Source organism: Populus euphratica, unplaced genomic scaffold, assembly GCF_000495115.2.
Source record: "Populus euphratica unplaced genomic scaffold, PopEup_1.0 scaffold3.1, whole genome shotgun sequence".
Classification (NCBI taxonomy): Eukaryota; Viridiplantae; Streptophyta; class Magnoliopsida; order Malpighiales; family Salicaceae; genus Populus; species Populus euphratica.
This window is the reverse complement of record NW_011499847.1, coordinates 1,833,848-1,845,991: the sequence shown is the minus strand read 5'-3', so window position 1 is coordinate 1,845,991 and position 12,144 is coordinate 1,833,848. Positions and strand designations below refer to the sequence as shown.

Here is a 12,144-nt window from a genome sequence, read left to right as displayed (position 1 = left end):
ATTTTCCATAAATTAAAGGTATCTTATATTATTATAAAACATGCTTTAGTTAAGGAGTTATTGATACTTCAAGTGCAAAATGATGATATAAAACCATGATAAAAATGCACTTTTAAGTACTAATCAGTAAACTTCTATGTAAAGGTGATGTTTGAAATGCAACTCTATGTTATTTACCAACTAAACAATGAGTACATGTGTTCAAATTCATACTTTTTAATAGAAAGTAGTTTTTCTTGGCAAGGATGCCGAGGCCTTTCTCATATAAATATCCAAGTCATTTATGCCATAAATAAGTAGAGCAATATTTAATTGCATTCACCTCCCCTTTTATCACCTTGACTTATGACATGTAAAGACTCATCTTCTTTCTTTTAGTAACAATTAAGAAATTTCTTGAGAGCTTCCATTTACCATCTTCAAAGTAATTGTGATAGCCTTCTTCATCAAGAATACCTGTACAAATCAAGTGTAGACACATATCAAGCACATGCCTAACATCTTTGAGTAGCAACTTGCACCTAGTATTGATTTTTAACCAAATATCTCCAATTCCCACAACACTAGCCATCCCTTGATTTCTCATCCTAACTTGACCAAAGTCACCAATAGTGTATGATGTGTAAAAATCATGTCATGGTGTAACATGGTAAGAAGCTATTGAATCTACAACCTAGGTGGTATCTTGACATGCAAGATTAACACAACCATCATCATAAATAATAGCAACATCACCATCAAATACAACTGTAATTGTACCATTGTCTTTATTCTTGTCTTCATCTTTACTCTTTTTATCTCTTTTATACTTTTTATAGTCTTTTTGAATATGCTTTTTATACTTTTTATAGTCTTTTTGAATATGTTCAGGCTTATCACAATAATAACATTTAATTCCTTTTCTTGACTGAGATTTTCTTATTGGCTTCCATTTGTCTTTTCTATTGCTAGATTCTTTATCTTGCTTGCTGTGAGATAACCTACTTTGACTTCTCCCTCAACTTTCTGTAACAAATGCATGAGACTCGAAAGTGCTTGTCCCTTTTCTCCTCTTCTCTTCATTGAGGATACAATCTTTCACTGTTTTCAAAGTGATCTTTCTATTCAAAGTAGAATTGCTAAGTGACATTACCAAAGTCTCCCAATTATTCAGCAATGAACTCAATAGGATTAGTGCTTGTATCTCATCGACTAACTGAAGATTTATCAATGACAACTGATTCAAGAACCCTTGAAATTCATTTATATGCACTAAAGCATCTTCACCATCTATATACTTCAATTTCACAAGGTCTCTAATTATAAAAACCTTGTTTTGTGCACTCTTCTTAGCGAAGGTTTCTTGCAACATCTTCCAAACTATATAGCACTCATGTTTTTTAGAAATATAATTAATGAACTTAGAAGATACTCATTTTCTAACATAAACAGTCACCTTTCTATGAAGCCCATTCCATTTTGCCTCATTCATCTTATCAGGATTTTTTCTTTTACACTCAAGCGACAAAGCCAAATTATTACAATATAAGTGATCCTCCATCATTGCTTTCCATAGAAAATAATTGGAGAAAATGAGCTTTATCATGCCCGAATCTTCTTTTTCCATTTTAACTGCACAAGAAATTCAATCTATACAACCAGTGCTCTGATACCACTCTGTTAGGAAAACTAGGAACAAATAACGGGACACCAATATACCCAGATCAATTCACAAGTTCCAATTCTTTTTTCTCTGTGTGCAATCAAAATCAGAATCAAATAATCAACAAATATAAAAGCAATAATCACACAAATCAACAACAAGATTTTTACCTGAAAAACTCGATGCGGGAAAAACCACGAGATCGTATTCCATCTAAAAACTTTCACTATCAACAAATAATGGGTTCACAATTGTTCTTTCTTAAATTCAACTAAGGGCTACAACATACATATCATTAAGAATAACTTATTCTTGAAATACAACAAGATTAAAGAAGAAGTATTGAGGAAAAAACTCATAATACTGACAGCTCTATTTTCTGTTAAAATAGTCAACTTTCACACTACCAATCTTTGATCCAACCGTTCAAAATGAAAAGTAACATGTCTAGAAGATGCTGTCAAAATCTCAGCCCGATCTAACGATAAACGAGCTAGAAATTAAGGAAAGAAGAGAGATTGCTCTACTGTCTCTTCTTCCTTTCTTTCTCCTCTCTTTTGTTCAATAATGCTATTGTCATCAATAATAGCAGTCACATTTAAATCAAATAGTCAGCCAGCCACCTCTTTTCTTAATTAATATGGTGGTTCCACCATCACATGATGTGGAACCACATACAATATATATATATATATAATGTTAGAGAAAACTTTTATTAAAACATATATCATGATCATGGGGTGCTTGACATTGAGTTTTAATTTGTTTTTTATTAAGATTTGGTTGTTTTTATTTTAAATTTATTTTTTTAATATTTTTTATTTTTTTTGATATGTTTATGTTAAAAATAAATTAAAAAAATAAAATAAAATTATTTTAATATATTTCTATATAAAAAATACTTTAAAAATAATAATGGCTACATTCCTGATACATTAAAAAAAATATAAGTGCATATTAAATTTGATCACCTCTGAAGATTGTACTTTTAGAAGAAGGAAATGTGATATTAACACTGTTTACATCGAAGAATAAAAGTATGGGTCACATGGTGTGGTGCTGTGATTGTCAGCAAATTTTTTAACTCCGAGTAATTTGAAAAAAAAAATAATTTCCATTCAAACAAAATTCCCGTAAAAAAATAAAATAAAAAATTAATTTGATACTAAAAAATAGAATATTTGGGTTTTTATTTTTTATTTTTTAATTAAATTTTATTTCTTTCAAAAAATAAAATAAATTGATAATTGTTTATGATGAAATCTGGTTTTCCGACAAATGTTTTTTGATTTTTTTTTCACTGGAAATTTTGTTGAAGACTAATTTTTTAAGGGAATTATTTGGTATTTTCGATGAAATATTTCATCGGAAAACAATAGATTTTTTATAGGGGTATTTTTATGTTTAAGGATTTGTGATGGATTAGAGAATGGTTACGATTATATTTAGATTTAATTAAATAATGAAGTTGTTGGATCTCTTTGAAGAGAAGCTTTGGTATCTTAATGATCTAATGTTATCAGGTAGGTTGGTTCTTGATGCTAAGAAGATCGAGTTGTTGGATTTTTCGGTGTTAAGAAAGGAAAATCTCGTTTCCTGGGCAACCCTCGCTAACTTCAGCACCAGATCAATGAGAGAGAGAGAGAGCATGAGAACCAAAAGGGAATGCAAAGACGGCAACATGCATTAGTTTTTCTGCGTGTTTGATTGGTGTTATGCAGCTTGACATTGGATCGTGTTGAGTCACAACAAGGAAACAGGTAGCAGACTACGAAGGAATGGACAATGGAATGAAAGGGTCATGCACAGAAAGCAACACAAAGATTTACATGGTTGAACTTCCACAAGTATGCTGGTAGTGGTAGAGATATTTCATCATAGAGGATCCCAAATTATAAACGACTCAATCTCTCTCCATCTTTCTTTAGGGAAAAACACCTAAAAATATACAAGATTTCAATGTTGTTTTTCTCTCTATTCTTGTCTTAAAACTTTGATGCTGCAAGCAAGAAATGATTACCTTCTTTACAGTAGACTTGCGAGGACTTCTCTGCAATTAAGCCATTATATAAGGGCAGCTGGCAGCTGCAACGTTGACTAGTTGGCAGCTGCATGAATAGCCAGGTAGTGTCGTTGCGTTCACTGTCGGTACCACCTTTTACAAATTTTTTAAAAAAAAATAAAAAGAAATGATTTTTATTTATTTTAAATTAATATTTTTATATTATTTTTATGTACTGATATTAAAAATAATTTTAAAAAAATAAAATAATTTTATTTTGATATATTTCTCACTAAAAATATTTTGAAAAACAACTATTACCACACTTTTAAACATCCTTTTAACAAGTTAGATGCTTGAAAGTATATTTATTATTGTTTTTTAAAATATTTTTATTTAAAAATTTATTAATATGATATTTTTTTTAAAAAAAAAATTATTTTTAATATTAATGTATCAAAATAATCTAAAAATATTAAAAAATTAATTTAAAGTAAAAAAATTCAATTTTTTTCAAAAAAACACTTTTAAAAAGTAAAAACAAACATGGCTTATTTTAAATTAATTGTTTTAGTATTTTTATATTTTTTAATGTGTTGATATTAAAAATAATTTTAAAAAAATAAAAAAAATTAATATCTTTTCAATTGAAAAATATCTTGAAAAGTAACTATTATCATATTCTCAAATATTTCTTAAATAAGGTAGTTACCATGTTATAATTTCTGTTTTTTTCCAAACTAAAATGAAAAAAAATAGTTAGTCAAATTATTTTTAATTTTTTATATTGGATTTATATATAATTGTATTTTAAATCTTGATAAGCTAAAGTAATATATTCTTCCTTAATGAAAACCTGTTTTTAATTTATTTTGTAAGAAAAAAATCTATTTCATAATTATTTTAACTAAATATATATTTTTTTAAAATTACAACTAAATTTGTTTTTTAAACTGCAATTAATATAAAATCAAATAAACACTAAATAAAGCTGATAACTTCCATTGAATGACTTAATTATAAGTCACCACCTAACTATAAGTTTTACGAAGATTATAATATAACTTGTATCATCTTATTAATTACTCTTCATTTCAATTTTTTTCTTTTATTTATGTAATTAAAATAGTTTGTTTGGTAATGGTAATTATTTTTAAAATATTTTTTATTTATAAACATATTAAAATAATATTTTATTGTTATTATTTAAAATTTAATTTTAACAGCAACACTTCAAAATAATTTAAAAATATTAAAAAAATACATAAAAACAAACAAACAGGCTAGAGATCCTATAAATCTCCATCTCTCTCGTGAAGGTGTCGTATTTTTTGGTCCTCCAAGTTCAATTTTTCACTCTGCCGACAAAATCACAACACAACCAGGTTTAAATTCAATTTTTTTCCTTACAGTTGCAAGAAAATAGGAATTTATGATTAAATTTTCAAGGAACAGTTAATTTAATCCATGTCTAATTATCCACAGGGAGGAATAAAAATTCACAAGCTAATAATTATGACAGGACTTGAACATACGATCATAGATCGTAATCATTTATGCTAATTCTGTGAGATGATTGTAATTACTTAAAACATAAACGCTATATATATATGCCATTAATGTTAGAAGAAACTTTTATTAAAACATAGATCATGATTAAGGGATGATTAAGGGGTGTTGAGCTTTAATTTTTTAATTAAAATGTGATTATTTTTTATTTTAAATTAATTTTTTATTGTTTTGATACAATGATATTAAAAATAAAATAAAATAAAATTATTTTAATATATATAAAAATACTTTAAAAAATAATAATTGCTACATTACAATATACTAAAAAAATAAATACATGTTAAATTTGAGCTTATTTGGTAGTGTGGTTATGGTTGCTTTTCAAATAGTTTTTTGTATTAAAATGTATGTTAATAATATTTTTTTATTTTTTAAAAATTATTATTGATATTAACATATAAAAAAGTTAAAAAATAAAAAAATTTAATTCTTTAAAAAATAATTTTAAAACATAGAAAAAAACAGCCCTGTAGAGGAAGGAAATGTGATGTTAACACGGTTTACATGGAAGAATAAAAGTATTGATGACATGGTATGGTGCTGTGATTTTGTTAGCAAATTTTTAACTCCGTATAATTTAAAAAAATTAATTTCCATTCAAACAAAATTCCAGTAGAAAAATACAAAAAATACAATTTAATTTGATACTAAAAAATAGAATATTTGGGTTTTTATTTTTTATTTTTTTAAATTCAATTTTATTTCTTTCAAAAACTAAATAAATTGATAATTGTTTATGATGAAATCTGGTTTTCCGACAAATGTTTTTTGATTTTTTTTCACTGGAAATTTTGTTGATGATTAATTTTTTAAGGGAATTATTTGGTATTTTCGATTAAATATTTCATCGGAAAACAATAGATTTTTTATAGAGGTATTTTTATGTTTAAGCATTTGTGATGGATTAGAGAATGATTACGATTATATTTAGATTTAATTAAATAATGAAGTTGTTGGATCTCTTTGAAGAGAAGCTTTGGTATCTTGTCGCAATCTAGATTTTTCAGTCAATGATCATGTCCATATATTTAACCAAAAAGCCTGGCATTTCAGGCTTGCGTGTGGGTTAACTTTTTTCTGATTGGTCAGGCGTGCCTGCCTCTCTTTTTTTATAATGGTACTTCACTTTTTAATTTTCCTTTTTAATTTAATTTCCCCCAATTTTATAACAAAAATATCTTTAAATATAAATGATTTAGATAGTTTTTTTTAAAATAAAAATATTCCATGGTTTTCAAATAATATTAGAGTCTTTTATGGTGATATTAACTATTATTTATTTTATGAATAATTATATATAAATCTTAAAGTATCAATTATTTTTTTATATATATAGTTTTTTTAAGTTTATTTTTTAAAATAATTTTACTTAGAAATATTTTAAAGTAATTTTTATTTAGAAATATAAAAAAATAAAAAAATTATTTTTAATATTAATACATTAAAAAAAATTTAAAATAAAATTTTAAAAAACATGGATTCAACGTATTTCATATAATCCATCAATTAATATAACCTTTTTCTTTTATAATAACTTTTAACTCTACTCGTTTCTTCTATAATCTGGCCCGCAGGTTTGCTATATGATTTCTAAGTCTTATGAATAAGCTTTCCTGATCTCATATTAAAACTAATGTGACTATAATCTGACTTCACACTATTTTATTTTTCTTAACATGGAGAAGCGCAGCTAGATGCTTAAGATTGCACTTTGATGTTTTCTAAAATTAAAACCATCTTCTTTTAAGTATTTAAGTATAGTATTGTGAAGAATAAATTCTAAGATTGGTGTATGTGTGTGTGTGTATTAAATTTCTTTGAGTATATAATAAATTGATATAAGAAATATTATTAAAACTTACTTTCAATTGATGTACAAACTAGTTTTTTAAATATTTTTAACATTTTGTATATTCTTTCTTTTTCCTTCCCGTTAATCCACATCAATTATATTATTGATTGAATCATCAATTTTTTATAAATAAATTTATAATTAGATTTTTTTAATAATAAAAATTATAATTAAAAATTGTTCTGTCAATTAAAACACAACCCTTTGTTTACATCATCAATTTTTTATAAATAAATTTATAATTAAATTTCTTAAATAGTGAAATTTATAATTAAAAATTATTATGTCGATTAAAACACAACCCTTTGTTTGTGTCATCAATATGTGACATTCATAAGTATATTTATTATGTAAAATCTAAAAGCATTGCTTACATCATATGGCATTAATATTACATAATATTTATTCAAATTGTAATTCATAATACTCAGCAATTATCAAATAACACTACAACTTTTAACTACATTAATATATAATCCATAATATAAATATAATAAATATTAATGCTTCATAATCTAACTGATTGCAATAGTGTCTCTTTATAATGTGAATTATTAAAATTACAAATAGGATCCCAAACGAACATAGATGAATTTATTACTCCATATCATCTTCAGATATCTGCAAATTTAAATAATTGACAAGAAATTTAAAAATGTATTACATAACAATTTACATAATAATATTCTCAACAAATAAATGAAACACTCATTTGGGATCAATAAATACCTCTCAGTCTAAGGTGTTTGATGTCATGCATATATTCTCTTCAACCATTTCATCTTGTTTTCTAGATTACCCATACTTGACCACATTTCAATTCCTTTTTAAACCTAAAAACTCAATAACAAACCCATGAAAATCATTATCGATATGAACTCCTTCAATTGAGTGAAGTTCGGTTATAACCTCAAGAATACCACACCCTTTTCTATCTCTATTGATAGTTGTTGGATCACTATTATTTGACATGTTGTTAACCATTTGATTCTATCGTGACAGTAGTTGCAACTTAATTCTAGAACTTTTTTTTTCTAGCTTGAACCTCAAAACATTCTATTTCTTTTCTCTTTCCACTGCTGCGTGTGTTGCTATTGCTGGACATATTAACCCCTATAACCATGTTGCAAACATCATCGATGAAATTTAAAATTTCATCTTCTCCTGAATCACCGCTTCCTTCTTCCAAATCAGGTTCTTTATCATTAGCATTTGGATCCTCAGCAATACCAACATTATCATCACAGAGGACTCCAGACAATGGTGTGCCCATGTATACTCTTCAGTAGCAACAATGTTCAAAAATATTCTGTCAAACTTCAAATGTAAAGATAGTTTGATACCAGATTGCCTAAATTTTTTTGCTCCTTTTATTTTCTACACAGAACAAATAAAATTATTTAATTCAACTTCAAATAATTTAGTAATTACTAAACTGAGATTTAAAAAAATTAAAGATTAAATATCATGACAAATAACTTGAATTCTTGCTTTCCACCACTTATCACTTGTAGAAATTGTTCCTAATTCATTACTCCATCCCACACCAGTTTTGGAAATAAGCTTCGTTTATATCCTCCAATCCTTTTTGCAGTCATCTCATTTGTTCTTCATTTGTGTCTAGGTGAATGCATGACCAGTTTGTTCTTTGAAAACTGTCAACAAATATTTCCATCAGCTTTGTCGAAATGAGTATTCGGTCTCATTCCCATGTCGATAACCTTATGCAAATGTCACAAAAAGCATGCAATATTTTTTTATTCCAAGCAACTTTATCCAAAATTTTAGGACTTTTCATTCGTAGTTGGATAATATATTTGAAAGCAAACATAATAAATTATAACATGATAATAATTTGATTAATATTGGATAGAAATGTAGTTAAAATATAAGTATGTAAAACAATCAGTAGTGTAGACAACAATGAAATTCAAAGCAAAAGACTTATAGTCCTAAAATGAACTTAAACCATCATTGTGTGTGTGAGGGTGGTGGGTGGGTGTGTGTATGTTTCTGGTATCAACTAAAATTAATTATCATTCTATCAAAATTCTAGCCCGATCATAATATAGAATTCCATTAAGATATTATATGAAAATATGATTTTTAGATATTGTATGAAAATATGATTTCTTTTATTCTTTATTTTAGCTGATAATTGAAGGATTTTTGATTGGCTGAGTTTAAAGTTTTTTGTCTACCTTAACTCTATTTTATATTAATATTAATTTATATCCATTTTTATATGAATATTAATAACTCAGTCAAAATACAATTATCTTCAAGAACAAAATGTTTGTTATGCTTAATATTTTAAATTTGATTTGTATCTGTCTTAATTTTGCCCTTGATTCAAGCAGTTTTTTCTTCACAAAATTGCCTGAAGCCTACGCTTTTTTGAATCCAATCGTAGATGTTATGTCAATAATCCCTCTGTTCTTTTTTCTATTAGCTTTTGTTTGGCAAGCTGCTGTAAGTTTTCGATGAGATTTTGAATACTGTCCTATCTGTGTGGAAAAAATAGCACACATCAATTCTGCAAATCTTCATGAAAAAATGGTACAAGAAAATTATCAAATATACTATGTATAAATTTCGCAAAAAAAAAAAAGAAGATATTATATCGAAATTTTAATATAGTATAACATGTGGTAATTGCAGTGGTCCTTCACTAAGATAATTTTAAAAAAAAACAGTCAATTCAGTTTCTTTATCTTCCAAAATCCTTTACAGACCAAATATCAAATAGCTTGACAATAATTTTTTCTTTCAGATAATGAAATTATGGATTTTTTCTTATAAACCCTTGCCTCCCAATTCTCAAATCTCAAAGGAAACCAGTACTTACAGCATTGTATAGCATCAAGTCCTAAAATCAATATAAAATAAAGCAGTAGTTTTGGACTAAAATGACAACTACAGTATTTAAATTAACAGAACCATAAACAAAGTTTCAGTATTGTCAAGACAGAAATACAAATTTTAAAAAAATTATAAATGGTTAATTAACCTAATTCACAACACCTTTTTTTTTTTTTATATTGGCATCCGAGCAAGAAATGTTTGTGCTTAATTAACAATCCTCACAGCACCATATATTCAAAATATTGTAACCCAGAACAATACACAACACCTAAATATTAATTTATGTATTCTTAAAAACAAATAACTGGTTAAATATTTGTAAAAACAGAAATAAATACTCTCTACTACAACACCTTTTTTTTCTTCAAATAATTTCTCAGGATCTCTTTGTTTTTTTGCCTCTAATACTAACTTGGATCTGCAAATAAATTCATCAACAATAAATACAAAAATATGAGAAGTAATACAAAAGAAAATGGACTTCATTTCTTTTTTTTCTCCTGCAACTACAACTCAAGGCGATTCCAGACTATCATCTAAAAATTTTGGTGTCATTTGTGAAGATGAAAGGCACAAAAAATATACAAACAGTTCACAGTGAAAAAAATACCTTTTTATTAATCAAATCTACAAGATCAAGAGCTTGGAAAGGCGTATCGGGTAGGGAAAAAAAAGGAAATTATTTTTGACAATAGAGGAGAGAATAGTCAAAAAAAACAAAGATCTTAAAAAATTTTGTGAGTGAAAAGAGGGATCTGCTAGGTGAAAAAACGATTGCAATGTTTTTTTGCAGTGAATTTTTAAGGTGAATCGTTCCAGCTGGGAAAGTTTGATATTCTCTAGCGACTCTTTTTTTCTCTGGGATTAGCTTGTCGATGTATCTTAAAAAATGAGGTTGTTGTTGTTGCCAAGCTGTTTTTTTTTTAACTTTTGTTAAACCACAGGTTCGGTTACAAGTGTTGATAGGTCCCCTTTGTTAGAAAATAATATAAATTATATCCTGAGACCTCATTTAAAAACTTAAGCTATTGGGTTGAGATAATTCTTTAACATGATATCAGAGTTTTGATAATCAAGTGGTCTCAAGTTCGAATTTTATCATCCCTATTTATTTATATTAAGCATAAGATAATGTGAGCATGTATAAATTTCAAACCCAAAGACTTTCACTTAAAAAAAATATATTAGATAATAATATAATTCATATCTTAGAATTTTATATAGTTCTTTAATATTATCAAAATAAAACTAGGTTTGCAACATAACCAAACAACACCTAAAACTAACATGACTATAATCTGCTTTCGCACTTTTTTTTTTTTTCATATGGAAAAGCATGGCTAGATACCTAAGATTGCACTTAGATGTTTCCTAAAATTAAAATCATCTTCTTTTAAGTATTTAAGTATAGTATTGTGAAAAATAAATTCTAGGATCGGTATATATATAAATTTATTAAATTTCTTTGAATATATAATAAATTGATATAAGAAATATTATTAAAACTTACTTTCAATTGATATACAAACTAGTTTAAAAATATATTTTAACATCGATTAAACAAATTATATAAAATAAAATAACATGTAGGTATTCGTATAATCTTCTTTTCATTTTCTCCACATATAACAATAGCACTGAATTGAGTGCAATTTTCAATTTAAAACAGAGTTTTGTCCTTTTCTTTTAAATAAAAATAACATTAACATCATCTTTAAATATTTCAAGGTTTAGAAAATTAAAAACCAGATAAATAATTAATAGTAACATGCAAAATATGGTATGCTATTTAGGGTATGTTTGGGGCTGCGCTCTTACTGTCATTTCATAAAATTTTATTTTTTTATTTTAAATTATTTTAATATACTAATATCAAAAATAAATTTTAAAATATAAAATAATATATTATTTTAATGTATTAATTTTTTTTAAAAGCAATATTTATCATTGTCTCAAACATTCCTTTATATTATTTTTGTTTGCAATGACATTAATTATTGGTTGAGTTTATATCAATTTTAAGAATTTATAAATATAAAATAATATATTATTTTAATGTATTAATTTTTTTTAAAAGCAATATTTATCATTGTCTCAAACATTCCTTTATATTTATTTTTGTTTGCAACGACATTAATTATTTGTTGAGTTTATATTAATTTTAAGAGTTCATATGCTTTTATATTTTAAAAATATTTTTGAAAGAAATTA

The 12,144-nt window shown here is 25.8% G+C and overlaps 2 long non-coding RNA genes across 2 annotated transcripts in view; one reads left to right on the top strand and one right to left on the bottom strand.

Moving 5' to 3' along the window:
• The window catches only part of LOC105141015 (uncharacterized), a 9,172-nt gene extending 5,888 nt beyond the window's left edge, over window positions 1-3,284 (top strand). Inside the window, exon 2 of the long non-coding RNA XR_845287.1 lies at window positions 3,166-3,284. This is a non-coding gene — a long non-coding RNA (uncharacterized LOC105141015). The remainder of the gene's footprint in view (window positions 1-3,165) is intronic.
• A 4,818-nt stretch (window positions 3,285-8,102) lies between these two features.
• Window positions 8,103-8,800, bottom strand: LOC105140999 (uncharacterized). Its single transcript, XR_845285.1, has 2 exons — window positions 8,548-8,800; window positions 8,103-8,445 (listed from the first exon to the last, which is right to left on the bottom strand). It is a non-coding gene; the product is annotated as an uncharacterized LOC105140999 (long non-coding RNA).
• Window positions 8,801-12,144: the final 3,344 nt, after the last annotated feature.